The 27911-nt window shown below is 43.8% G+C and overlaps 1 protein-coding gene across 6 annotated transcripts in view; it reads right to left on the reverse strand.

Annotated features, from left to right (window-relative positions):
- elf1 (E74-like ETS transcription factor 1) overlaps positions 1–27911 on the reverse strand; it is a 277826-nt gene that overhangs the window by 57889 nt on the left and 192026 nt on the right. The gene's annotated exons all lie outside the window — the stretch shown is intronic.

Genomic DNA, 27911 nt, shown 5'->3' on the forward strand with positions numbered 1-27911 from the left:
TTGGCCAGCAAGCCACTCAGTTCAAAGGCAATTAGGAATGGGCAACAAATGCTCGCCTCGTAGCCAAACCCCACATCCCATGAAATAATATATTTAAAGTGTCATGATCCAAAAGTCAGAATGAGTCAACATGTACAGAATTTTACCCGATTCGCTACTCCGGTCTTCTGCAGTTTTTTTGCACCCTAACAAAACATTTTGTTTTAGGGAGGTGCTTGAGCACCAATCTGATTATTTTCAAAGGAAGTCTAATTTCAGCTAGCCCCATTGGCATGATGGATAGGTTAAATGTAGCACTGTGCTGGGGAGAGGTAGGATGTGGACTTGTACCAATGATTCCACCTGTGGGGAGATGCTAACCATGCCCAACAGATGAGGGAGAAGTGTGCAAAGCACAGGCCTAACACTTTCACAGGGGAAGTAAAAGGACTTTGAGAATGTCACTGATATTCTTATGCACTTCCTCAAGTACGTAGCATCATACGCCTGGCAAACGAATGGCCTTCCTAGCTTGTCTGGGCTATGGTGAGTAATTTGGAGGTCAAAAAATAATAGAAAACAGTAAATAAAACAAAAAAGTGCCAATTTACACAGGAAGAAATCTTATGAAGGAACCCAGTGGAGTACAAATTTGGGAACTGAAATCTTGCAAGCACTAACAAGCCCTACCTCTTGTGTTTATTAAAGCTGAAAGATGATTTTGTATTAAGCACAGAGAATTTATTAATTTAGAGATCAAAACTTGTGAAAAATTGTTACCATGACTCCTCCAGAATCTGAAGCAGGAGTGTGCTTGCAGTCGGTGTAGTTAGATGAGACATTTGAAGTTACATGAACTACACTAGGGGACATTTCAGTTCAAGGCAAGGCTAAAGGCCCTTGAGACCATAAGGTGGAATTTATGGCAATTGTTTCAAGCAGATTAACACCTCTACTGAAACTGCAGGCGATGAAAACTCACACGAACATGTTGAGTGTTGGCCCACTGAAATTAAGCATCAGCAACCCAGAGGCCGAGACTGCCCAGAGATTGAGTTTCAGAATGGAAATCGATTTCATATTCCTACACGGGATTTCTGACAGGAAATCAGAACCTCCAACAGATATGAAAAAGCTTTGGCAGAGAAACGGACACCATTAAATTGAAAGGTATATATATTTGTAAATAAACAGGAAAGTAAAGACATGGGATGAAATGGTGAGCTCTCTCTGGAATAGGCTGATAGGCCTATTACATACAAACATATGAATGAGGAACAAAAGTAGACCACTCAGCTCCTCAAGCCTGCTCCACCATTCAATAAGATCATGGCTGACCTGATTGTAACTTCAAAGCCACGTTCTTGCCCACCTCCCATAACCTTGCACCCCCTTGTTAATCAAGAACGTTTCTAGCTCTGCTCTTTAAATATTCAAAGACTCTGCTTCCACTATATTTGGAGGAAGAGAGTTCCAGAGACTCATAACCCTCAGGAAAAAAATTCTCCTCATCTCTGTTTTAAATGAATGGCCCCTTACTTTTAAACAGCAACTCCTAGTTTTATATTCTCCGTCAAGAGGAATCATCCTCTCCACATTCACCCTCTGTCAATACCCCTCAGGATCTTAAAGTTTTCGATCAAGTTGCCTCTTACACTTCTAAACTCCAGTGAATACAAACCTAATTTCTCCAACCTTTCCTCATAAGACAACCTGCCCATTCTTGCTATTAATCTAGTTAACCTTCTCTCAACTGTTTCTAATGCATGTACAGACGAGCGAGATTCGCCAGCCTCCCAACCGCATGTTTCCTGGTGCTAGAAGGCAGCACGCTGTTCACGAGTGGCGGGATGTTCTGGCCCTGCTGCTGTCAATGGGGTTTCCCATTGATATCACTCCAGGCCACCACGAAATCCGGGCTGCTGGCTGGACCAGAAAATCTTGCTGGCGTAAACGGCCGGGGAATTCCAGCCTACATCTTTCCTTAAATAAGAAGGCCAAAACTGTACCAAAACTCCAGATGTGATCAGGCCAATGCCTTGTAAAACTGAAACATAACCTCTCTACCTTTGTAATCAATTCACCCCACAATAAACAATAACACTATTAGCTTTCCTAATTACTTGCTGTACCTGTATACTAGCCTTTTGTGATTTATGCACTAGGATACCCAGATCCCTCTGGGAGTCACATCTTTGCAATTTCTCACCATTACGATTATAAGCTTCGTTTTTATCCTTACTGCCAAAATTGACAGTTTCACATTTGCCCATTTTACAATCAATTTGCCAGATCTTTGCCCGCTCACTTAGTTTATGTCCCTTTGTAGCCTCCTTATGTCCTCTTCGCAATTTACTTTCCTACCTACCTTTGTCATCAGTAAATTTCATAACCATACCTTCAATCCCTTCATCCAAGTAATTTATATAAATTGCAAAAAGTTGAGATGCCAGCGCGACCCTGTGGCAGAACCAGAAAAAGACTCATTTATGCCAATTCTGTTTCCTGTGAGCGAACCAATCATCAATCCATGCCAATATATTACTCCCTACACAATGAGCTTTTGTTTCACATTATAACCTTTGACGGTCTATTCATGTCCAAATTTGTTGCAAAATTCTAATGGTTTTAATTCCCCATTTCACTTTAGAATCTTCCAGTAAAATATATACGACCAGATTCTTCTGTTGCTGACTACTTCAAAATCAAGGTGCAAAAGTGGCTAACCCAACTCATAAAAACTCATTCAAAATGCCTCCACTCCCTGAGTAATTCTAGCCGCCCTGATATGCAATTGATAGGTCAGGTTATTGCATGAAAATTCCTTTCTAATCCCTTCAACCCACCAAATAAAAATTGAAAATAAATCAATTGCTAATGGATTTCTGAGCAGATTTGTTCTACCTTATACTCTCCAGTGATGTCCATTCTCAATAATGAGAGCCCTCAGGTTATCAGATGATGGAAAAAAAGTTAAAAAAAACGCCTCTCTGATGATCCACAGTGCATGGAAAAACGTCCTTTCAACATTTTCAACATGTATAATGTGTGGGCACATGGGAGAAAACTAACAATATTTGCAGTCAAAACATATACGCAATCATGGTGAATTGCAAAGTGGTTTTAAATATTTATATTCTGAGAGTATGGAGAGTCCTAGGAAACCTGAGTGTGCATGCGCCAAAACTCCAAATATCTGTCGGTAAAAACATCACCCGGAAATTTAAAAAATGGACACGATTAACACTGCAAGTATTTTAACATGGCAGAGGTCTAATCAAATACTTTCTCAGATATAGAATCATTGAAGGAGGCCATTCAGCCCATTGGGTCTGCACTGACTCTCTGACAGAGCATCGTAACTAGGCCCATCCTGCACCCTTATAACCATCACCCCATGCATTTATCCCATTTATCCACCTAACCTGCCTATTGCTGTGCTATGGGAGGAAGCTGGAGCACCTGGAAGAAACCCATGCAGATGTGGCGGCAGTCACCGGAGGCTGGAATTGAGCCCGGGTCCCAGGTGTTGTGAGATAACAGTGCTAACTATTGCGCCACTGTGCTGCCATATGTAAGCTCATCAGAAAGGAAAGTGCTTCGCTTAGGTGCAGTGGCCGCACTGGTGAAATAATGCCCAAAAGAACCATTTTTCTCTCCTCTAAGGCAGGAACCCATCTGTACAACTTTGGTTATAATCAATTGTCAAGCTTAGCTGCTGCAAAGCAACAAGGTGTGTACTGTAAATCGCAGTGTACACGTCAAACTGATCTAGAATACAACCTAATTATTCCAGCCCCAAAGATCATGCAAAGAATCTTCCCAAGCCCCCACACTGGCAGGTTTGATGGCAGGCTTGGAGGGATGGGGTTGTGTGTGTGTGTGTGTGTGTGTGTGTGTGGGGGGGGGGGGGGGGAGCGGAAATACATCAGGAGGCCCAGATATCAGTTTCAAGCCGATATGCATTTCCCGTCAGATCTTCCACTGCTGCCCGCCACGGCGGGTCAGAAAACCCACAGGAAGCCAGTGTGAAATTAATTTGTACCCCACTAATGGGATGCAGATGAAGGTCTGACCAGAATCCTCCACCCACGTCCAATTCTCTGCATCCAGCCTTAAAAAAACGCCAACGTGAAACACGTTTTGAACAACATGGTGTTCACATGTCAGGACTCATCTGAACAATGCCCTGGGCTGCCTCCGGAGTTCAAGATGGAGGCCGTCAGTAATCCTGGATCTGGGAACACCACGTCAGTGGTTCAGGGGAGCATCTGCAAGGGGAACCTTCTAAATTCACTGTCCTGAAGAGAATCCAGCTACTAGTCTCAGAATGTTCCTGGAGATCCATCTTCTTTTTCAGAAGGTTTACCTTCTTTCTTCAATAGTTGGTCAATGATGTTAGGTGCCTTTTCAGTATGGGGCCCAGACACAATGGCAGACTATGCACCATCAGACCTGCCCCGCCACGGAATATGGCACAAAAACACTTGGTTGTATAATTAACGAGGTCAGCGTCAAAAGATTTGGTGCATTTTGTTGCCAGCCACCAAGGTGGGGAACATCCACATTTCCATCCCAACATGGGACTTAGTCCCAGAAAGGGAGAACTCTGCCCCATTTTTTTGCATGTACTCAGCGTATAATTCAACCTCCTTTTTTTCCAGTCAGACTCAACTTTTCTCCCCTTGTTTTGCTCCCGGTAGCTTATAACTTAGAGATCAAGCAGGTGATCTGAGCTGTATTGTGAAGACATGCTGGAGTTTAGGACACGTACACTCTTCATAGGGGAAGCAGACAACATTTCAAAATGGCTCTCTCACACACTGGTTTTTCACTGGGGCGGCATGGTAGCACAGTGGTTAGCACTGCTGCCTCACAGTGCCAGGGACCTTGGGTCACTGTCTGCGTGGAGTCTGCACGTTCCTCCCGTGTCTGCGTGGGTTTCCTCCAGGTGCCCTGTTTACCTCCCACAATCCGAAAGACGTGCTGGTTAAATGCACTGCCCATGCTAAAATTCTCCCTCAGTGTACCCGAACAGGCGCCGGGGTGTGGTGACTAGGAGATTTTCACAGCAACTTCATTGCAGTGTTAATGTACTTGTGACAATAATAAATAAATTTTCAGCTTGGTCTACAAATCAACCCCCGTTTTTGGAAAGATTTTGAGGGAATTCAATGGTCAACTTATACACCAATATCTGCAGTACTTGTAAATTCTGGATTATGTTGTTTTTAAATACGCATTTGACATGCAGAAGATACTAACAGGAGCAAGACAAAACGATTTTGGCTTCTTTGCTGGTAGATCAAAGTCCCTGAAGACAATCATACCCTGACATGTTATTGCTAAATCCGCGAACTGTTCAGCACTGGCATGAAGAATGATGATAAAACTGGCTGCTTACTTCCTTTATAATCTGAAGATGGACCATCATTATCGTTACAGAAAACTCAAAGGAAATGACTTGTATAAATGATGCTGGTAATAGCCTGCTATGTTTTCCTGTTACTGAAATACAGCAGAGTCTCGGAGGTGCGACCGCTATACCAATGGGTTTTTCCTTGTAATGATGATGCAAGTAATTTTGTATACTCTAATTAACTCCACCATTATCCACATCGATTTTTCTGCCAATTGCACATTACCCTGCATTAATCCAACAGTGCGGCTGTTAAAAGGTTATCTCTTTTCTCTGTTCACTGTGAAATTGGACATGCAAGGTTCACGACCAATCGTAAACAGGGGAGAAAGAAAATCTTTCCGACGACCGTCAAGCAGCCACACAGTTCCTCCAAACAGTTATCGGCAGCGCCTGACTGGCAGATGGGCTCTGTGTTTGCAACGCAGAACTGAAGGAAAATGAGAGCTCTGCATCTTATGGAACATGGCCATGTTGTGTGAATTTTTATTTGGATTGACATGAGCTGACACCCAGCTCGGTAGTGTCTATCCAAGGAAATTTCTGACACACGAAATCACATCTCAAAGAAGCTATTCGCAGATTTTCCGTTAGTCCGACTTCCAATTATTCAATCTTGTGGCGGCTTCAGCAGACAGCACTGTGACTTCCGAGCCAAAGGTCGTGAGTCCAAGTCCCATTCCAGGGACTTGACATAACCCAGGCTGACACTTGTACGCCGGTACTGAGAGAGTGCTGCAATGTCAGAGGCACTGTTTCGGAGCTCTGACATTAAACCAAGGCTTCACTGTCCTCTTGTGTGAGCGTAATGAGATACCACAGCAGTATTTTGAAGGAAAACAGTGGAATCTCCTGGTCATACTGGCCAGTATTTATTTCTCAATTCCTCGTACTAAAAAAGATCATTTGAACATTATCACATTGCTATACGTGAGAATCTTGCCATTGTGCTGACTGGTTGAATTGTTTCCTGCATCAAAAACACTTCAAAGATGCTCAGAGGCTTTGGGTCACATGCTTTGGGTCATCTTGAGGTCATGAAGGGCGCTGGAACAATGCAAATCTTCATTACCCCTCTGGAATCACGAGATAATTAGGGAGATGGCAAATCTTTTAACCACAGCTCAGTCAGTTTGCCCAATGAGGTGCCCAGCGATTACACAAGAAAGTTCCCAGATTTGAGGGAGGTTAAACCAGATCATCACTTCTGGATTCAATGAAAAGTCTTGGCTAAGGAGCAGAATTGGGCTTAGTTATGATCGCCTTGGTTTGGGTCACTGTCTGTGCTGAGTCTGCAGTGTCTGCGTGGGTTTCCTCCGGGTGCTCCGGTTTCCTCTCACAGTCCAAAAGACGTGCTGGTTAGGTGCATTGGCCATGCTAAATTCTCCCTCTGTGTGCCCGAATAGGCACCATAGTGTGGCGACGAGAGGATTTTCACAGCAACACCATTGCAGTATTAATGTAAGCCTACTTGTGACACTAATAAATAAACTATGAAACTCTCCTCCCCCGAGTCTGAATCATAGAAACATAGAAAAAAGGAGCAGGCCATTCGACCCTTCTCCGCCATTCAATATGATCATTGCAGATCCTCTATCTCAACATCATACTCCCCCACTCTCCCCATAACCCCTAACATCTTTAGAATCTAGAAATCTAAGTGCTTCTTAAATGTATTTAGTGATTTAGCCTCAACAGCCATCTGTGGTAGAACATTCCATAGATTCACCACCCTCAGTGAATAGATTTCTCCTCAGCTCAGTCCTAAATGGCCTAGCCCATATCCTGAGACCGTGACCCCTTGTTCCAGGGGAGACAATTAAGCCTGCATCCATTCTGTCCATCGCTGTCAGGATTTTATATGGTTCAATGAGATTCCCTCTCATTCTTCTAAATTCCAGCTAATACAGGTCCATTCTACCCGATCCCTCCTCATACAACAAACCTGCCATCCCAGGAATCAGTCTAGTGAACCTTTGCAACACTCCCTTTATGACAAGTATATCTTTTCTTAGATAAGGAGGCCAAAAGTGCCAGGTCCCTCACTTAAAGACAAAGGGCTGAAGCCTCCGAGGAGGCAAACAGTGCCTGCAAAACCGAAAAGGAGTGAAACACCTTTGCCAACTAACAAGGAAGAACAATCGGCCTGAGGTAGCAATACAAAACACTAAAATCAACAAGCCTGAAAAAGAATTGTTCCTGAGAAATAAAAGCATCAAGATGTTCTGCAGTCATTACTGCATTGTGAAAGAGAGCGTTGCACAAGAGGCTCATCTGATCTCAATTATGACTCATCCTGAGAATTGAAGTTTGTTACTGACTTCCACGTTGCTACACTCTTCCTGTGGTTGATCTGCAACTTCAGCTCAGGAAAATAACAATCAAGCTTAGGCCTTCTTCGAAATATTTGGCCACAGTTTTCACACAGGCAGTTTTTAAAAGGTTTACACGTCATCTTCATGTCCCCCCCCGACCCCTCACTCTCGCATTGACATAGTTAACTAGCTTGTCAAGATTTAAAGAAACCTCAGTTTAGATTCCTGCTCTGCATTACGTTGGGGGTGAGTAGCTTTCGTGTCCCTGGGTACGTGGGTTCCAACTCTTCTGTGTAAAACCAATTAAATCAAACAAAATGAGGGACAACGTAACAGGGGCGGCCCCTTAAAGGGATACTGCCTTCAACAAAAACAAGTGAGCTACCGTCCACTGCCCTCTACTGCGAAGTGTGCACATCAATAGTAGATGTGGTCGGTGATGCCCCACCCAGTACAGTAGACTGAGATTGCCACGTGACAAATGGCTGAGGTAGCAGGAGACTTCCAGTCTGTTCCAACAAGAGTCCCTGCCCTCAGGAGTAGATCAGAGAGTAATCGGGCTAGTGGTGGAGGGAAATAATTAAATGGAGATTGGTTTGCTGATTTTAAGATATGATGAAAGAACAGCGACATACATACGTTATTGGATAACTGCTCCTTGTGGCTTGTACACACAGGAGGAAAATACCAACACTGGGCCCTTCCCTCCAAATCGGTATTTCCCTGTTAATCAGTCCATCATCGCCACGATCAGTCTAAAGCAATCTTCACTCGGCAATGAATTATTTTAGTTTGCAAAGGAGACTGTTGCTTTCAAACCAATCCAATTACGCAACCAAATTCTTAGAGCAAGCCATCACCATCTCCCCCACCCAGAATATATCCAGTGAGTGAGTGAGCCACACAGACTGGGGGATTACAGGATTCCATGTCCATTCCGTGCTAAATTACCTCAGTTCAAGTGGGCGGGCATTAGAGCTGCAACCACAGGGCTTTGGTTTGCCAGGGTTAGGGAGGGGAAAACTGGGGCTATAGTTTAAAAAGTAAAAGTTTATTTATTAGTCACAAGTAGATTTACATTTACTGTGAAAATCCCACAGTCAGATCGATTCCTCGAGTACTGCATTAAGTTCTGGTCACCAAGGAACAAGGGAGATGTAACAGTGCTGGAAGGATTGCCAACAGCCAAGATGCTAATTCCCAACATGGACTTAGAAAGCAGGCCGAGAGGGAGTCAAAATTTGCAGATGGTATCAAAGTACTACAGGAAGGATATTGCGACTACAGAATGTGCACAGCGATTTCCAGGGATGCTGCTTGGCGTGGGGAAATACAAACATGGAAAATAAGTTGAAAAATGTGAATCTTTTAATGCAAAATTATGCAAATGATATTACAATATAGTAAAAGTGCGTAAAATTGTAAGCCGGGGCAGAGTAGAGAGAGCCAGAATGTTTTGGGTTAAAGGGGTAACTATGAGAGGCTTTAGATACAAGATCAGATACTATATACATCTAGAATGCAGAACAAGAGAAATTTCTTGACAAGAGTTGTGGGCAGTGGAATTCACTTCCAGATTTAATGATCGAATCAAGAGGCTATTTCTATGCTGGATATTAGATGAGATGGGGCGGAAGAAAACTAGATTGAAGGAAGGGACACGGGGAGATGGTGAGTAAGTATCACTGGGACCATTAACTCATGTAAATGGTAGACACCAATGAGGATCTTATGATCATCTAGGGATGCTGCTTTGACTGCTTAAATCAACCTCTTTTGTGAAAGTTCATACATCGGCATTGGGACAGGACAAGATTGCATTCGGTTGATGGTCCCGACAGCCAAATAGCTTTCCAGCTCTCACTATTAAGCCTCAACGGCCGGAATTTTTCCAGCACGCCCGCCCAGGTTCTGGAGGCGGGTGAGGCTCGGAGAATGGCATTCTCCATTGGCCTCAGGCGGGAGCGCACGAACATCGGGCAGACGTGCCAATAAAAGTCCGCCCAACATGTGAAGAATGGTCAATTAGGAGAGGCAACCTGGAGCTAGAACCTGTGGTGCTGTTTCGTAGAAAAGAATCAATACCTTCAGGGATTGGCAGGAAGGGCCAAATAAACAGGATTCTTTTATGCAAACATGTTTCTCTACTGTATAAACATTAGTCTACGCTAGGAAACCAATCTGTGCCAATTAACTGCTTAACTCTTTCAAAACTCAACTTACATTATCACCTTGGTGTGGGCCATGAAGTATAATGTACAAATCTTGGTGTTGATGAAAGCCCTTTTGCAGACCGTGCACTGTTGCCGAGGCAACTGTGGATCCTTGACTGGGCAAACTCAAGAATAAACCAAATTCCCTCACCCAGACTCACAACATTGCAGTCATTTTCAGCATTACTTCCCTTTGAACACATTCAAACGTGTTAATACCATAGACGAGGTCAGAACCACCAAACATTATACCTCAAAATAACAAGAATGATGCGGAAAGCACCTTATTATATTTAACACACCAACAGTACATTGGGTTACAATTGGTGCTGGGTCTGCACCAGTAACTCAGATGTCAAACTATTACCAAGATTAAAACAGAAAATTTCAGAAAGAGTCACCAAGTCTGACAATGTCTGTAGACAGAGAAACAGAGTTAACGGCTTCTTCAGAGCAACATGCGGACTTGAAACATCAACTCTGTTCCTCTTTCCACAGATGCTATCAGACCTACTGAGACCTTCGAACATTTTCTGCTTTTATTTCAGATTTCCAGCATCCACAATATTTTGCTTTTTTTAAACCAAGATTATTCTTGTTCATTATGGCAAAATAGTCATTGGGTGAATAAAAGGTGGACTAGACACTACTAATGTAGGCTACATTAGATGGATTTTGGCATATGTTATCTCTTCTGGGCTGCATGGTGGCACAGTGATTAGCACTGTTGCCTCACAGCGCCAGGGACATGGGTTCAATTCTGGCCTCAGGTCACTGTCCATGTGGAGTTTGCACAATTCTCCCCGGTGTCTGATGGGGTTTCCTTTGGGTGCTCCAGTTTCCTCCCACACTCTAAAGATGTGCGGGTTAGGCTGACTGCCCATGCTGAATTGCCCCTTAATGTAAGGGGATTAGCAGGGTAAATATGTGAGGGAACGAAGATAGGGCCTGGGTGGGACTGTTGTTGATGCAGGCTTGATGGCCTCCTTCTGCACTGTAAGGATTCTATGATTCTGTAAAATATTTCAATAGGATTCTAAGTAGAAATAGATTAGAAAGTTTATTTATTAGTCACAAGTAAGGCTTACATTAACACTGCAATGCAGTTACTGTGAAATTCCCCTAGTCGCCACATTCCGGCACCTAGTTGGGTCAATGCACCTAACCAGCATATCTTTCAGAATGTGGGAGGAAACCGGAGCACCCAGAGGAAACCCACGCAGACACAGGGAGAATGTGCAAACTCCACAGTGACCCAAGCCAGGAATCGAACCTGGGCCCCTGGCGCTGTAAAGCAGCAGTGCTAACCACTGTGCTACCGTGCCACCCCAATTATGGTACTACTTTGCTCTCAAATAGAATAATGGCAAATCTCTTGCCCGATTACTGACCACAGTATGTTTTCAGAGCCTGTCGTGTTGAAGACAAGATGCTGCTGGTTATTGTGAAACCAGAATGTTCCGGGTTAGAGCAGGACGGAGGCTCCAAGGAAATTGCTGGGATGTCTTTGACAACCTGTCTCAAATCGCATAGCTACACTTCCAGCACACTTATGGTGATTCCACTCCAAAGCTCTCAAACCCGCTGCCAGTTTTAGGGAAGTAATGGCACGCTGCCAAGTCATGTCCATTACAAAGCAGGACGAGTGCCAACTTATAAAAAATTTTAGACCTTAGCCCAATGAGGACAACGCCGCCATCACTACAGCATCAACGTTCCGCACTATAAAAGCCATGGTCAGTTAATGTTCAATCAGGAAAAGTACGTGTTGCTATTTGATATATTTCCCATCAAATCCTTTCTTCAAAGGAAAACTTTTCCTTACATGTTGTACTATTATTCTCCCCCCCCCCCCCCCTCCCCCAAAAAACACACACACTCAATTGGGAGAGGAGGGAAAGGTGTTCAAAGCTCAAGGTGAGCGAATCCTGGGACCAGCTCTTGCCCCATTAGCCTTGACTTGGCCAGCATCACAGAGGAATCCCAGTGAGAGTGCAAACAGGGTTTCCGCTGAACTTCCACCGAAGGAACTCCAGAGGAGCAGGGACAGATTTCCTGTCACATGATGCTGGCTTTGTCAGACATACAAGGATTGGGGGGGGGGGGGGGGGGGGGGTGCAGATTGTCAAGGATGGTGAATGGGAAACAATACTTCACTGGGCGGTACTGGTGGCACAGTGGTTAGCACTGCTGCCTCACAGCTCCAGGTACCCAGGTTCGATTCCGGCCTCGGGTCACTGACTGTGTGGAGTTTGCACGTTCTCCCTGTGTCTGCGTGGGTTTCCTCCGGGTGCTCCGGTTTCCTCCCACAGTCCAAAGATGTGCGGGTTAGGAAGATTGGCCATGCTAAATTGCCCCCGAGTGTCAGAAGGATTAGGAGGTTAGATATGCAATGTTATGGGGATAGGACCTGGGTAGGATTGTGGTCGGTGCAGGCTCAATGGGCCGAATGGCCTCCTTTTGCACTGTAGATTCTTTGATTCTATAGTGCAGCCACCTGCCTTCCTTTCTGAACTAAATACAATATCATCTATCGTTCAGATCAGTTGAAAGCTCCCCGTTTCCCCACTCATAGCAGCAGTCAGACCATTTTGGTTCCACCTCTGTGAAATCTTTCTTCTCCGTTAAGAATCCCAATTAAAATGCTGTTGATTATGCTACAGGAATATCTGTTGGTATTTGCATACAAAGGAAACAGGCTTTCCATTATTTGAAATGAATTCTCAAATGACACGCTGGAAACGAGCCACACTAAGGCACTGACCATGCAGTAGCTTTATATTTGAAATCAATAGAACTTTAGGCTGCCAAACCCCCAGGATTGGCCTGGAGTCCCCAGCAACTGGAAATCAATCTCCAGAACATTGCTGCGTGCAACCCTGGGGAAAGATCATAAGGAAATTCAAAAGGATTTTTTTTCTTCATTTTTTTTGAACATTTCTCTTTAAAAGTATTTGAAATGGTCTGTGTGGAGTGCGGGGGGGGGGGGGGGCTGTTTGCTGATATTCTTCATCCAACGGATAATGAATCTTTCTGCTTTCCAATCGGTGTGTGATGACAACACATCACAGGGATTGATGTGTTGGCCAACTAATGGCTGGAGCAAGGGACCAGTCATGTGGTGAACCCTCCAGGAAAACATTTAAACGCGGTTGGCAACCCTAATAGAATGCAGGGCTGAACTTGCACTTTGCAGATGGAAAACAGAAGCCGGCCTGTTCCCGGGTCCCAGCACTGATCAGCATTTTCTGACTGGGGCATCCCCTCAATTGGCATGGAGACAGGTTTCCCGTCATTGAGGGCCTGAGACCTTCCAGTGTCAGAGCAGCAGCCAACTGCAATAACAATGTATGTAACTGCAGCTTCAACTAGAAGGTACCTTCTCTGCCGCTTTCTGAAAATTAAATTGAAAAATCAACCATTGTGGGTGGGACCTTTGGCTGTACTCCCACCCAGGCAGGCAGGCTCAGTAGGTGGATCTGGAACTCTGGTAAGCCAGCATAGCCACTGGACTTCTGCCCCAAGGAAGCTGATCTGCACCCACCTCCCCCTCCCTCCCCAACCAATCCTTCGCATCTCAAAATGAATAACAGCTGGAAAATCTCAAATCCGTCTCCTTAATTCCTGCCTAACAAGTCTCTTAACAGGACCACGATGAAAAGCAAATTACTGTGGACACTGGAATCTGAAACAAAAGCAGAAAACGCTGGACAATCTCAACAGGTCTGACAGCATCTGTGGAGAGAGAACAGAGCCAACGTTTCGAGTCTGGATGACTCTTCGTCACACTAAGAGTTTTAACAACACCAGGTTGAAGTCCAACAGGTTTATTTGGTAGCAAATACCATTAGCTTTCGGAGCACTGCTCCTTCGTCAGATGGAGTGGAAATCTGCTCTCAAACAGGGCACAGAGACACAAAATCTAGTTATAGAATACTCTTCGTCAGGCAGCCATTCCCACCATCATCACAAAAGCAATTATTGTGCTAACTTTGTTCCATCCCAAATTCCAGGGATTGTTAAAAGCTATGCCATTACATTGGGAAGATTATGGAGCCACTCAGCAGTGGGAAGAACTAAATCAAGTACCATGTACATAGAAAAAAAAATGTAAAATCCATTGCACGTAACAAAATACTAACAACCCAAGGTGGCTGTGTTTCTTTTGGGCAAGAACACCATGTTTACTTAAATGTAAAGAAGAGATTAACACTGACGGAAGTTGTGGAAAGGACTGAACAATTTCAAGCACATTCCCTTCAGTAGAATTGAAATTGTGCAGTTGGGTAAAGCTCGTCGTTGAGAGTACTGCTGGTGCAATTGGAAGATGGTGATGGAGTTCCAAGGACGATTTGTTCCTCAGACTCCCTGCCTCAGTTTGTTGAATCTCAGGGTGGGTAGGGGCTGGTGAAGAAGTTTGGGGGGGGGGGGGGGGGGGGGGGGTCGGAGAGAAGCGGGAGGGGGTGTTGTTGGTGGCCCTGCCATTCAGGCTTCATGTTGCTTTGGTAACTCTTTGCCAGGCCTTGGCTGTGCCAGACTCCTCCCCCATAAGACTGAAGCAAAATGGGGTTTCTCCCCACTTCACCAATGAGTGTTGCCCTATATTTACATGTATTACTAAATATTTCATAACATCTGCATGGTTCAGCGAGGAGAGGCTGACAAGGAATACGTAATAATACTCCAAAAAAATCCCATTCTTATTGCATAATTATTAAGCATTCCCTTCCCAGTCAGGAATATCTAAGTGTTAGGGTATATGACTTGGGCAGAATTTTAAAGCATTCATTTTCCCTCTACAAATAATTAAGATATTACAGGTAGTCTTCATCAATGCCTGAAAGGCATCAGCACATACCAGAAGGAGTTTTATTTTTTTTTAAATCATTCAACAACTTGGGGGCATTTCAAATTGATTCAGGATTAATTCAGATTCTGCACATTGTGATTGCTTTATTTTTGGTGACCAGAAGATTGCAAGATGAAACAAGCCCACTCCTTTCCCCACCCACCTGAGCTAATAGACTGGACAGGAAAGCATGTTCTTTATAATGCATTCTGACACTCCAGTTTACTAACAAGTTTCAAATATGCCCTCGCTGCCAATTGTTTTCACTTTAGAGAAGCAGATTCGAGAGTCTGTCTTCCAAACTAATTGGCAGAGATGTTGCTTCAACATCAGCACCACCCTCTGTCCTTTAAGTTGAAATGAATACAAGATTCAAACATGCATAAATTCATTTATCATTAACAGTGAAAAAAGGCATCGCACAGGGCAAGATATCAAACAGTACAGATTGGCAAGTAGGTTTGGAACCTCTGGCACTATGCTGCACCACCTTATCACACTCATTCCCTTAAGGTCAGGACTCTTTGGTTGAAGCACTAAAACGAAGTTAATGATCTGCTCATCAAGATTTTTTTTTAAAACATGCTGAGGCTCAACTGGTTTAAAATCTCATTTGCACCAATCCTAAAGTGAGCTTGTTTCTAGTAATTTGGAAAGCGCAAAGATGTTAGATTCTTCCAGCCCTCCTCCCCAGACATCTCTGCACCTGCTAATGGTTTTGTCCTTAGATCTACAATTATGAGGCTCCGCAGGTGATTGCAAGTCAACCTTCAGCCCGACAGAGAAATCTGTTAATTACAAATCTAGTCCTCGAGTGATGATTGGTTATCCACACCTAGCCTTGGAAGCAGAAATAGCTAACTGTTCCACTTTCTTCCATCAGGAAAAAGATACAAACATCCTAGGTCACGTACCAACCGACCCAAGAACAGCTTCTTCCCTGCTGCCATCAGACTTTTGAATGGACTTACCGCGCACTAAGTTGATCTTTCTCTACACCCTAGCTATGACTGTAAGACTACATTCTGCACTCTCTCCTTTCCTTCAATATGAACGGTATGCTTTGTCTATACAAGAAACAAAACTTTTCACTGTATACTAATACATGTGGCAATAATAAATCAAATCAAACTCACTTTTCCTTACTTTAGTTCTTGAATTCAAGAGGCGGCTGGATATAGCACTTGGGGCGAATGGGATCAAAGGTTATGGGGAGAAAGCAGGATTAGGCTATTGAGTTGGATGATCAGCCATGATCGTAATGAATGGCAGAGCAAGCTCGAAGGGCCAAATGGCCTCCTCCTGCTCCTATCTTCCATGTTTCTATGAATTCTAACAGTGTTCACCTGTGTAAACTCCAACAGGTACAGTGCTATTTACACCAGAGTTTGGTAAGGTCAATCACTTTGGGAGAGTGGGGAAAGAGGAGGAAATCAGTCAGAAGGTAAAGTAGTGAAAAGCATCAAAACAACTTGCATTTATGTAGAATCTTTTAACAACATGACAAAAACATCCCAAGACTTCAAGAAAAATTTGATACCAAGCCACTTGAGGAGTTAAGATAGGTAACCAAGCACTTTGCTAGAGAGGCAGGTTATAAGGAACATCTTAAACAGAAGAAGAGGGAGCGAGGCAGAATTTTAAGAGAAGAAATTCCAAAGCTCAGGGTCTCACTACAGACAATGCTGTAAGCACAACATTGTTCTCCGCTTACACATCCTTCCTTCATCCCATCAAGGTACTCAGCATTAAACAACTGATAACCACCGCAGCTAGGATACACAATATGAACCCTGGGAATGTTTTGAACATTACCAAAGAAGTTCACTGTCAAGGATTGCAATCTGTGGGATGGAGGGAATTCACACCTCTTCCCATATACTTGTGTTTTCATTCATCACTTTGAACTGTTTCCAACTCCGTCGCCATCAGTATCTGACCTGCGACCAATGGTATCATACCCGTGGGTTATCTCCTTTTAAATACCCTCTTCAGATGTAAGATTTTAAAGTGGGAAATCAATAATCCCATTGTACCACTGGGTGTTTGGCCACACACTAAACAGACATGGAATGAAAATCTAACATGCTCACCATTACATTTTACTGACATCCCAGGGGCCTGAACACTCCAAAGGTTATACTCGCTTCTTTCCCATTTTATTATCTGAATCACACCATAAAATTCTCTTTATGTCCTTCAAAATGTTTCTCAGTGTGAAGGCATTCACCTCTTTTCAGTGTCATTAAAGCTTGAGCATCCTCTGTTACCCCGAGCCTTAGAATTAAAATGGTGGGTTACAGGAGCAATGCTTTGCAGCAATGGAATTAATGCCACTATGGCAATATATGTTGGCCAACCACATAAACCTGGACAGTTCAGCAGTTTTCTTTGCTTCTAGAATCTTCCTCTGCTATTATTTCAAACTGTGAGAACTCATCAGAAGGGCCCGGAGTTTCGTATCCATGGTATTTTCCTTTGAAAAAAGCCAGGCCAAATTATATCAAAGCCCACTGGGTAAACCTTCACCTTGTGACCTTGTGATAAGTGACTTACCTGGATGTTGACAAGGAAGAATTACAGGCCAGCCTTCTGGGAGTCACTAGATTCCTATCAACAGCAAAGAGGCTGTCTTCAGCAGGAGCGCTGCAAGGGTTAAATATTCCCTATGCCCTTCAAAGGAGGCAGTCCACACTCAGCTGTGACATTAAAAGGCCTGGAATTAATAAAAATCAATCTTCTATAAAGCCAGCAGAAAAGCAACAAAAAAATGAAATTTAAAAGGTGAGTATCAAGGCTCAGGCAAAGAAGCAAAAACTAAAAAAAAAAAGAGTGGAAAGGCAGATCGCAAATATGCAAAGACAGCAAGCAGGGGAGGTGCTGGGGAAACTGCTGAGAGACTGTGACTGAGGTGTGTGCAGGTCAGAAGGAATAAAAGATGAACTCACAGGTTAGGAATGTCACACCTAGAATCAGCAAAGACATGGTTAAGGCTGAATTTCAGGTTTGACAACATGACTTACAGGAGTATGGAAGAGGACAAAGCGGGTCCCATGACTGCAACACAGAAGAATAAAAAAAAGAGAAACCATACATGCTCGTGATGAATGGATGCAGGCACAAAGTGTTACTCTGTAAAGGAGATTAGTGGTGGATTTCAGGAGGTGGTTCTGGGATATTACCCAACAGGGTGAATTCCACATCGCTGGGTGGGGAAGTACAGTGAATCACAAACTGCACTCTTCTCAACTTGCTCAGCATACTGTCAGCTACAAGAGATGGCCACATTACTTCTGGTGCAAGCACAGAGTCACCAGGGCTACCGATTTTTCCCAGACGGGATATAGAAAAGCACCTTTGAACTGGAATTCAGGACCAGCTCAGCACCACCTTGTCAAGTGGAAGCTGCCAAACACAGCAGCTGTAGGAATAATGGAGCATTCAACATTTTTAACAAATATTCACTGCCCATTCCTGACATACTATATATAGCTCCATTTCAGCACACATGGTTAAGTTAATTTAATTCCAAACCCTTGACAATTCTACTCTCAGGCTGCCTACCTTTTAGGGGTACTGGGTTGCAACAACTGCTAACCAAGGATTAACAACAAGAGGTTTATTGATAATTGTGCACAGTGGTTAGCACTGCTACCTCACTGCGCCAAGGACCCGGGTTTGATTCCTGGCTTGGGTCACTGTCTGTGCAGAGTCTGCACGTTCTCCCCGTGTCTGTGTAGGTTTCCTCCAGTGCTCTGGTTTCCTCCCACAGTCCAAAAGACATGCTGGTTAGATGCATGGCCATGCTAAATTCTCGCTCAGTGTACTCGAACAGGCACCGGAGTGTGGCGACTAAGGGATTTTCACAGACATTTCATTACAGAGTTAATGTAAGCTTACTTGTGACACTAATAAATGAACTTGAAACCTGCATGCTGTGTGCCTGGGGAGAAAACCCACACTCCCAACATGTGACCCCTTTTGTACCCAGTCATCTCAGCGTCCACATGACCACTCAGTCTACATACTTGATACTCTCCATCTCTCATGATAAGGAAGCAAACTGACTTCTACTCACACCTTTCTCCACCCTCAAGAGGCAAACCAAGTTAGCAACTTCACCTTGTGAGAAGGTGGCACCTTCCATTTTGACCAACTTTGTTATTCGGATTAGAAATACTACATACTTCTGCATGATTGCCGGAAAGAATCTTTTCTACAAACATATTGATTTTGCTTCTTAAGTACTATGGGCAGCATGGTGGCTCAGTGGTTAGCACTGCTGCCTCACAGTGCCAAGGATCCAGGTTCGATTCCCAGCTTGGGTCACTATCTGTGCGGAGTCTGCACGTTCTCCCCTGTCTGCGTAGGTTTCCTCAGGGTGTTCCAGTTTCTTCCCACAGTTCAAAAGATGTGCTGGTTCGGTGTATTGGCCATGCTAAATTCTCCCTCAATGTACCCGGACAGGCACCGGAGTGTGGCGACTAGAGGATTTTCATGGCAATGTCATTGCAGAGTTAATGTACGCCTACTTGTGACATCAGTAAGTAAACTTTAAACTTTACGTGCTAGAACATATTCTCCTCTGGCACTGGTGGCCCTGGGCTACAGTAATCATCAGAAACCAGCTGTCAATCTACAGCTAGTTCTGTGTAGCCTTGTCATACAGTGACTGCAATGTAGACAGACAGACACACAGACTCACACACACAGCACACTAGACAGGCTTTGTTGTGTAATCAATCCATGCACTGAAGGTCCTGCAGATAATGTAACTGACACTGCTGTATCCGCAAGTGTGGAAATTCTTTGCCTAAATAATGTCTTTGACTGTTCCTGGATGAGGGAGCTTGGGATTTTCTACAATGTCGCCTTGACTTTTGCACTGGAAGTGTACCAATTTGCCAGGTTTTACTCAAATATCTATTTACAATTGATATTACACCCTGCAGAAGTACACACAGATGCACTGAAGGGGGTGGGGGGATCATGCAGTTAATAGTGGGATTTTACTTTCATTTACACATCACACAAATATTCATAGCTGCATGCAAATAAGATACAAAGCGAGCCTTTGAATCTCATTTTCAAGAGCCTTCGTAATGAAAACCAGTTTTGTTTATTACACTTGAATAAACAAAGAATGTTCTGATCTCCTGTACCAGTGTCAGGTCTTCACAGAGCCTAATGCTTCAATCCACATTGCCTACTCTTTCCCAGATCCCAGTTTAAAGTTTCCCTTTCCCAAGAATTGATCCCTCTAAATTGTTATATCCTCTGCCTCAAAAGCCAACTGTGATCAGATTCCAAACTGCCTCCTGTGTGAAAAAAATGCCCTCTAACTATTCATTTTGCTCTTCCAATAATTGATTGTGATTTATCAGTCACAGGGAAAAAAAATCTTTCACTCTACATTCACTGAAAAGGTTTTCGAAAACGTTTATCAGAAATCGCCCTTAAATATTTCTATTCCAATTGTGAATGTTTTAGTTTCTATCTCTAGCATATTTCTGTGCAATTTTTGCTGTTCTCTTACCTTTAATGTCGTGGCCATGACAAAGGTAACCCCCACGACTTGTCTGGGCTTGCAAAATCTCACTAACTGTCCTGGCTGGAGACAATACACATCTCTGTAACCTGTGCTTAACCCTCTCTCCACTCACATTGTCTGTACCCTTAAGACATAATTACCTGTAAAGACTCGCATTCCAACCATTATCTTGTAAATTGAGTTTGTGTCTTTGTATGCCCTGTTTGTGAACACAACTCCCACTCACCTGAAGAAGGAGCAGCACTCCGAAAGCTTGTGGCTTGTGCTACCAAATAAACCTGTTGGACTTTAACCTGGTGTTGTGAGACTTCTTACCATGACAAAAGGCCCAGGAAGGCCAAATACGGCCCAGTGTCTTATCAAAAATTTCTTTGCTGCTTTATTCAGTACCCCAAAGTCAAAAGTCCTGAAGGTTGTGTCTTTCTAATCCATACTCCCTCCTTGCTCAATAACTTATTAAATAAGTTCTGTGATTCTTCACAACAATTCACTGGATGTTTGAATTGAATTATCCCAGCTTCCTGACTCTTGTAAATTTTATTCCGTTTTCAGAGTTACAAAGCCAAAATGCAGAGCAGACAGAGCTAGCCCTTAATCCATCTCCTTGCTTGCTCCAAAAAGCTATTCAAATTGACTCCAATTTGTGGACCCCACAAGAGAAATATACTCAATCCAAGCCGACACAAACTCTTTCACTGATGAAACCAGGCAGGTGGAGAGCTATGTCACTCACGTCAGGAGTTGCCCCCACCACACACCATGGTGGGCAGTCCCCGGAAGGATCAAAATGATGGTGGCTAACACCACAGAGAAAGGGGTGGATTTCTCCCATTTTGAGACTTACGCCGGAACACTACCACCTCTCTGGCCACGGAATCGGAGCAGGCGAGGGTCTGACAACGGAAATTTCTGTCGACCTTGGGCAGGAATTTCTGATCTCGCTCAAGCGAAGCCATAAAATCCCACCCTTCGTGTGGTGGGGGGTAGTGAGTGGTATGCCCCCCTTCCCCCAGGGACATTGATTGTAGGACAGCCCTGTGAACCGAGTTGTGAATTATTCCTTTGAGTCGCCCAGCCCTTGAACCCTCCCTGCTGCTGGGGTACAGCATGCTTCCAATGGTTGCTCCTGCTGCATGCCTACTGCTCGTCTGTACTGACTCCTATCTCTGATTTCTAATTGAGGTCCAGAAAGCTCCAGGACTGCCAGTCATTTATGGCTCTTTACTATTTCGCAGCAGGAATCTCTGCACTCTGTGACTCCTGTCTGCCAGCCCCTGAACTAGAAACAGGAAGGTTCCTGTGCCGATAGAGGACTATGGACAACAGTGATCATCCCAAATCACCGCAGCCCTGGGCTTTTTAGTGCCTGTGTGAACCATCCCTAATGTGCCACACCAATAGGTACCCGGCCCATAATCTGCAGTCTGTGCGCAACCCTTAGACTCCAGTGCTATCTGTGTTTCGTGCAGCTTCCCTCCCCTCAGTCTTCCCTCTGCCTTCCATTGTTCATCTTCATCATCCACCCCCTTACTCCTCTGCCTGTCACTGAGAGCCCTTGGCGTTCCCTCTTCCCCTCCCTGCGCAGCCCTCCTTTCCCACTGTTGTTCCAACACACCCCCTCCACACTCGCCTTGCTCCCCAACAACCCCTGCCCCTAGTGGGTGGGAGGGACAGGGGAGAGGGAGGGACAGGGGAGAGGGAGGGACAGGGGAGAGGAAGAGACCCCAGCCGAGATGGTCCATGACATGAGTCGAGCAACATGGTGTTGTCCATGAACACCAGCTCCACATGGAGATCTAACCCGACAAAATTTTGAACAGTGCATCTGGAGCATCCACCCCAAAGTTTCTTGTGAACGGAGGACAGCCTTGTTCTTTGAAACTTGATTGATGAAGAGTAAAGAAAATTTCAGCACAGGAACAGGCCCTTCGGCCCACCAAGCCTGCACCGACCATGCTGCCCAACTGAATTAAAACCCCCGACCCTTCCAGGGACCATATCCCTCTATTCCCATCCTATTCATGTATTTGTCCAGACACCCCTTAAAACTCACTGTCGTATCTGTTTCCACTACCTCCCCTGGCAGTGAGTTCCAGGCACCCACCACCCTCTGTGTAAAAGATTTGCCTCATGCATCTCCTTTAAACCTTGCCCCTCGCACCTTAAACCTATGCCCCCTGGTAATTGACTCTACCACCCTGGGAAAAAGCTTCTGACTATCCATTCTGTCCATGCCCCTCGTAATCTTGTAGACTTCCATCAGGTCGCCCCTCAACCTCCGTCGTTCCAGTGAGAAAAAACCAAGTTTCTCCAATCTCTCCTCATAGCTAATACCAGGTAACATCCTGGTAAATCTTTTCTGTACCCTCTCCAAAGCCTCCACATCCTTCTGGTAGTGTGGCGACCAGAATTGAACACTATATTCCAAGTGCGGCCTAACTAAGATTCTATAAAGCTGCAACCTGGCTTGTCAATTTTGAAATTCAATGCCACGACCGATGAAGGCAAGCATGCCATATGCCTTCTTGACTACCTTTTCCACCTGCGTTGCCACTTTCAGTGACCTGTGTACCTGTACACCCAGGTCCTTTTGCCTATCAATACTCTGAAGGGTTATGCCATTTACTATACATTTCCTATCTGTATTAGGCCCATATTAGATCTGTATTAGATTTCCCACTGACGTGACACAAAATTGGAAGGCCTGACAGGACACTGACAGACATGATGTGGAGATGCCGGCGTTGGACTGGGGTAAACACAGTAAGAAGTTTAACAACACCAGGTTAAAGTCCAACAGGTTTATTTGGTAGCAAAAGCCACACAAGCTTGGCAGCCATTTTGATGAGCATTCAAGAGATGCAAATGGCGTTCATGCCACGGGCCAGCAGGAAAACCAGCCCGTCATTGGGAGAATTGCAATGTGATTTTACACTGGTGGATTTCTGATTTTTTAGCTCCCGCTAAATTCTCCATTCTGGCCCACCACCAAACCCACCGCGGGAGAAATGGGAGAATTCTGCCCAATGCTTAACTGATCTGACTGCATCACACTATACTGTTTAACCGCATTCCATTGTACATGCAAATAATAACTCTGTATTCTGATACTCACACTAAATCCTCAGACATTTATTATAAGGAACTTGAAATGTTCAAGAAAACAAGAGTGGATTTTGTTAGATTGACAAAGGCTATCAAACCACTTTGGACACAGCAACAAAAATTGTTTAATCTTAACCTAAAAACCGGATCCCTTAAATTTGGGTTAGGTTTCAAATCCATCTTATAAAAGGGCAAGAAGACATTAATAAAAAAAACATTGTGGTTCACCAACTACAATCTATAATTTAAAAAAAAAACATTGTACAGTAAGGTCCATGTAATAGTCAATCGGAAAATGAACTTTGGTAAAGTGCGGGCATCTACCGAAAGTAAGTAGTTAAATGAGACAATCCATCACAATGCCTGAGAAATAAATCACTATTACCTACCAATTATGGAGACCTCAGAGACATTTGTTCTAATTAAGTAGCCATTTTACCCCTCTCTTTACTCTTTTGTTCAAGGGCAGCGTGGGCCAGTACAGGAAGCATTTCTTCACCTCTGCTGTCTCGCAAATAAGAGCCAATTCTGATCTGTTGGAACTGGACTGTCCAGTTTACACTCCAGTCAACTTTCCCTTGTGCTGACTTGTCTGACTGAGATCAGGTTACAACCCATAGGAAACTCTGTAAGCGCCTTCGTACGCCATTAAACAGAGTTCTGATCGAGTCACAATAAATCTTCATAATTTCAGCTAAACCTTTTGTATCTCACGGGGAAATGCAGTGAGTATCTGCAAAGCAGTTTAATCCATATGCATTAAACACAGCATACCCTGGTATAGAGTCTAAACTATTATACAGGGCAATAATTAAACTTACCCCGTTCATCAAATATAAACATCAATAGTTAATTATTGTAAACTTCACACAGTTCCCACAAGTGCCTTGATTAGCACTTTAATAATGGATTTATATTAATCCACATCGGAGGCAGCACCATTAACATGTAGTTCACATGCCTGACACCAGTCTCCCAAAGCAACTGCTCTTCTTGGAACTCGGTCTTGGCAAGAGGCTCCTAAGATGACAACAGTAAAATTTTAGGGATGTCCACAAAGATTCCCTGAAGCGGTCAAACATCCATGGGAGTCCCTGGCTTGTGATCGACCAAAATGGAGAAAATCCATCTGGAAAAGCAAACAAACAAACTTGAGAGACTTCTCAGGAGGCAAGGTCAAGGGAGTGCACAAACCTCCAATCTTCAACACCGTCACTTGTGGCAGAGTTTGCAGATCACACACTGGAATTTTCAGTTATCTCAGAACCCACTGAACTGGGGAGAAAGCAAGTCACCCTCAGTCCTGAAGGAATGCCTAAGAGAGCCTTCATGTCCAGCACGGTAATGTAAATCAGATGTTCCATATGGCATGGAGATGGCTACCTCCTATATAGACAAGTACTTAAACATTTCTCCCATATAAGCCTACATTACAACAGTGACTACACTTCAAAGATACATCATTGGTTTTAAAGCATTGCAAGATTTGCAGTGGTCATGATAAGCGTTATATAAATAAATATCTTTATTTTTTTAAATTGCTAAAGACTGGTGTGTTAGTTACAATTGCAACACTTAACTAGAGAGAAGATAATTATTAATATATCCAATAAGGAATTCAGAAGAGGCTTCTTTACTCAAGAAATAGTAAGAATGTGGAATTCGCTACCACATGGCATGGTTGAAAAGAATAGTATAAATGTGTTTAAGGGAAAGTAAGATAAGTATGAAAGGAGAAAAAATAATAGAAGGATATGTTGATGGGATTAAGAGGGGAAGAAATTTATAGGGAGCATAAACATTGGTCTGAACATGTTGGCTATTTCTGTGTTATATAAAATATTATGTAAATCAGACTTATGGAAGTGAACCTTTTAATAAGAATAGTCAACTTCAGTAACTACACACACACACAAAATCATTCTATCGTTCCTATTAACTAATTGAGAGTTAATAAGGCCTCATATTATCCTATCAAAAAGTTCACATTACATCAGTAAAGAGAGTACAATGGACCTTTGGATTTGGTGTTGTCTGTGATGCTACTGGCTTCTCGGAGGGGGATGGTACTATATTCACCATCAACTGAAATTAATATTGCAAGAAGTTAAATGATCAAATCAACATCGCTCAACTGATGGTTGTGGTTTTTATTCTGTTGTGAGATGACCGAACAACTATACATGTAAATGTGATTAGCACCAACAGAAGTTTACAAAGAGAGATCCAGTCATATATTGTTGAGGCACAAGAAACGTATCTCGGGATGGTGCAGGAATCTTATTTTTTATAGAAATTGCAGCTACAATTGTACAAGTTTTAAACCTGGTGAAAGAACATTTCTAATCCACCAACTAGTCCAATCACGTAGGAAAAGATTCGCTTCAGCTGAGAGAATGCTACAGCAGACTGGCAGAGACACAAGATGGCACCACTCTCCTCAAGCCAGTTACAGCAGTACATCCATAATTGTCAAGACACACTTAACCCCGAGTTACTTTCCCCACAGCATTAGCTCTGGCTCAGTGGTGTCACTTGCTGCTGTGCTGAAAAATTGCTGAACTGAAGGACCTGTCACCTTTTGAACAAGACATTAAACTGAGAATCCTCTTTCCCTCCCAGGTGGATATAAGTTATCGTTTGGCACTACTCAATGAGTAGGAAATGTATTCTCCAAAGGTCCTATTCAGTCTTTATACCTACACTAACTTTACATACACAGATCTGGTTGGTTATCACATTGCTCTTTGTGGGACATCGGTTTTGTTTGGGGGACCCTTCCTGTACACAACTTACCATACAACCCCTGCAGTGCAGAAAAAGGCCATTCAGCCTATCGAGTCTGCACCGACTCTCCGAGTGAGCATCTTATCCAGGCCCAGCCCCTATGCCCATGACTCTGCACATTTTCCTTGGCCAATCCACCTAACCTACACAACTTTGGAATGAGGGGAGAAACTGGAGCACCTGGAGGAAACCCATGCAGACATGGGGGTACGTGCAAATTCCACAGACAGCCAACAAGGCCAGAATCAGCCTGGGTCCCTGGCACTATGAGGCAACAGTGTTAACCACTGTACCAGCATGCTGTAATGTCAGCGTTTCTATGCGTTACAATCTACACTTCAATAAGTATTTTGTTGACTTTAAAGCGCTTTAAGTCATCAGCTTAAGTGGGTTAGTAGGTAGCAATCGCACCCCTCAAATCAGAAGATTGTCTGTTCAAGTTCCACCCAGGATTTGAGCACAAAACTCTCAGCAGACACTCAGGTGCAGCACTGAAGGGGTGCTGCATTTTTCAAGGTGCTGATTTTCAGATGAGATGTTAAACTGAGCGAGACAGACACTCTGGGTGGAATTTTCCTGTCCCGCCCGCCACGGGAACTGTAGCAGGCAGGACACGGACCATGCAAAGGTCCGTTGACCTCAAGCGGGATTTTCCAGCCTTGGGGTGAGGGCTGCCACAAAATCCCACCCCTTGTCTGGAAAAGTACCCATGTTAGTCTTTTTAAGAAGATCAGGGGAATTATCCCCTGGGGTCCTGGCCAATATTTAGCCATCAACCAACATCACTAAAAAACAATGATCTGGTCATTATCACATTGCTGTTTCTGGTAGGTCATCGAGTGCAAATTAGCTGTTGCATTTTCCACATTACTACAGTGACTACATTTCAATATACCTCATCGACGGAAAAAGTGTTTTGGGATGTCTGCAATCGTGGAAGGCACTATGAAAGATCTTAGACGCAAAATGTTAGTGACAATTTATTAGTCACAAGTAAGGCTTACATTAACATCGCAATAAAGTTACTGTGAAATTCCCCTAGTCGCCACACTCCTTCAAATTGTGGGAGGAAACCCACGCAGAGATGGGGAGAACATGAAAATTCCACACAGACAGTGACCCAAGCCGGGAATCAAACCCAGGTCCTTGGCGCTGTGAGGCAGCAGTGCTAACCACTGTGCCACCATGCCGCCCATTAAAGATGCTTTACTGAAAATGGAAACACTTTTGGTTGCATACTGAGCAATATTATGACAGAAAATAAACCAGCAATTCCCATCAGAAATGCAAAATTTCATTTTTCTTTTGAATAATATAATCAAAGGTACTTCTCACTTTTCCCTTCATTAATCTCCTAAACTCCCCTCTTCATTGTTTACCAGCCGACACTATAGCTTCCACAAGGACCACAAACCCTCTAACATCCCTTCTAAGTGGTTACTATTCACATGTGAAACTTCTGACTAAATTTAGCATGAAAGTTGGTTGGGATTTCCATTGACAACTCTGTTGAAAAGTAACGTGTTTCAAACTGACTGTACAGCACCCAAGTTTCTTTCCAGTGCAAATGACCAAATGTTTCAGTAGCAGTTGGTGAATCTGAAGAAGCACCAGTGTTCAAACTTTGCCACGGTGGCACAGTGGTTTAGCACTGCTGCCTCACAGTGCCAGGGACCTAGGTTCAATTCCGGCC

The sequence above is a fragment of the Mustelus asterias genome, chromosome 4, assembly GCF_964213995.1.
Source record: "Mustelus asterias chromosome 4, sMusAst1.hap1.1, whole genome shotgun sequence".
Lineage (NCBI taxonomy): Eukaryota > Metazoa > Chordata > Chondrichthyes > Carcharhiniformes > Triakidae > Mustelus > Mustelus asterias.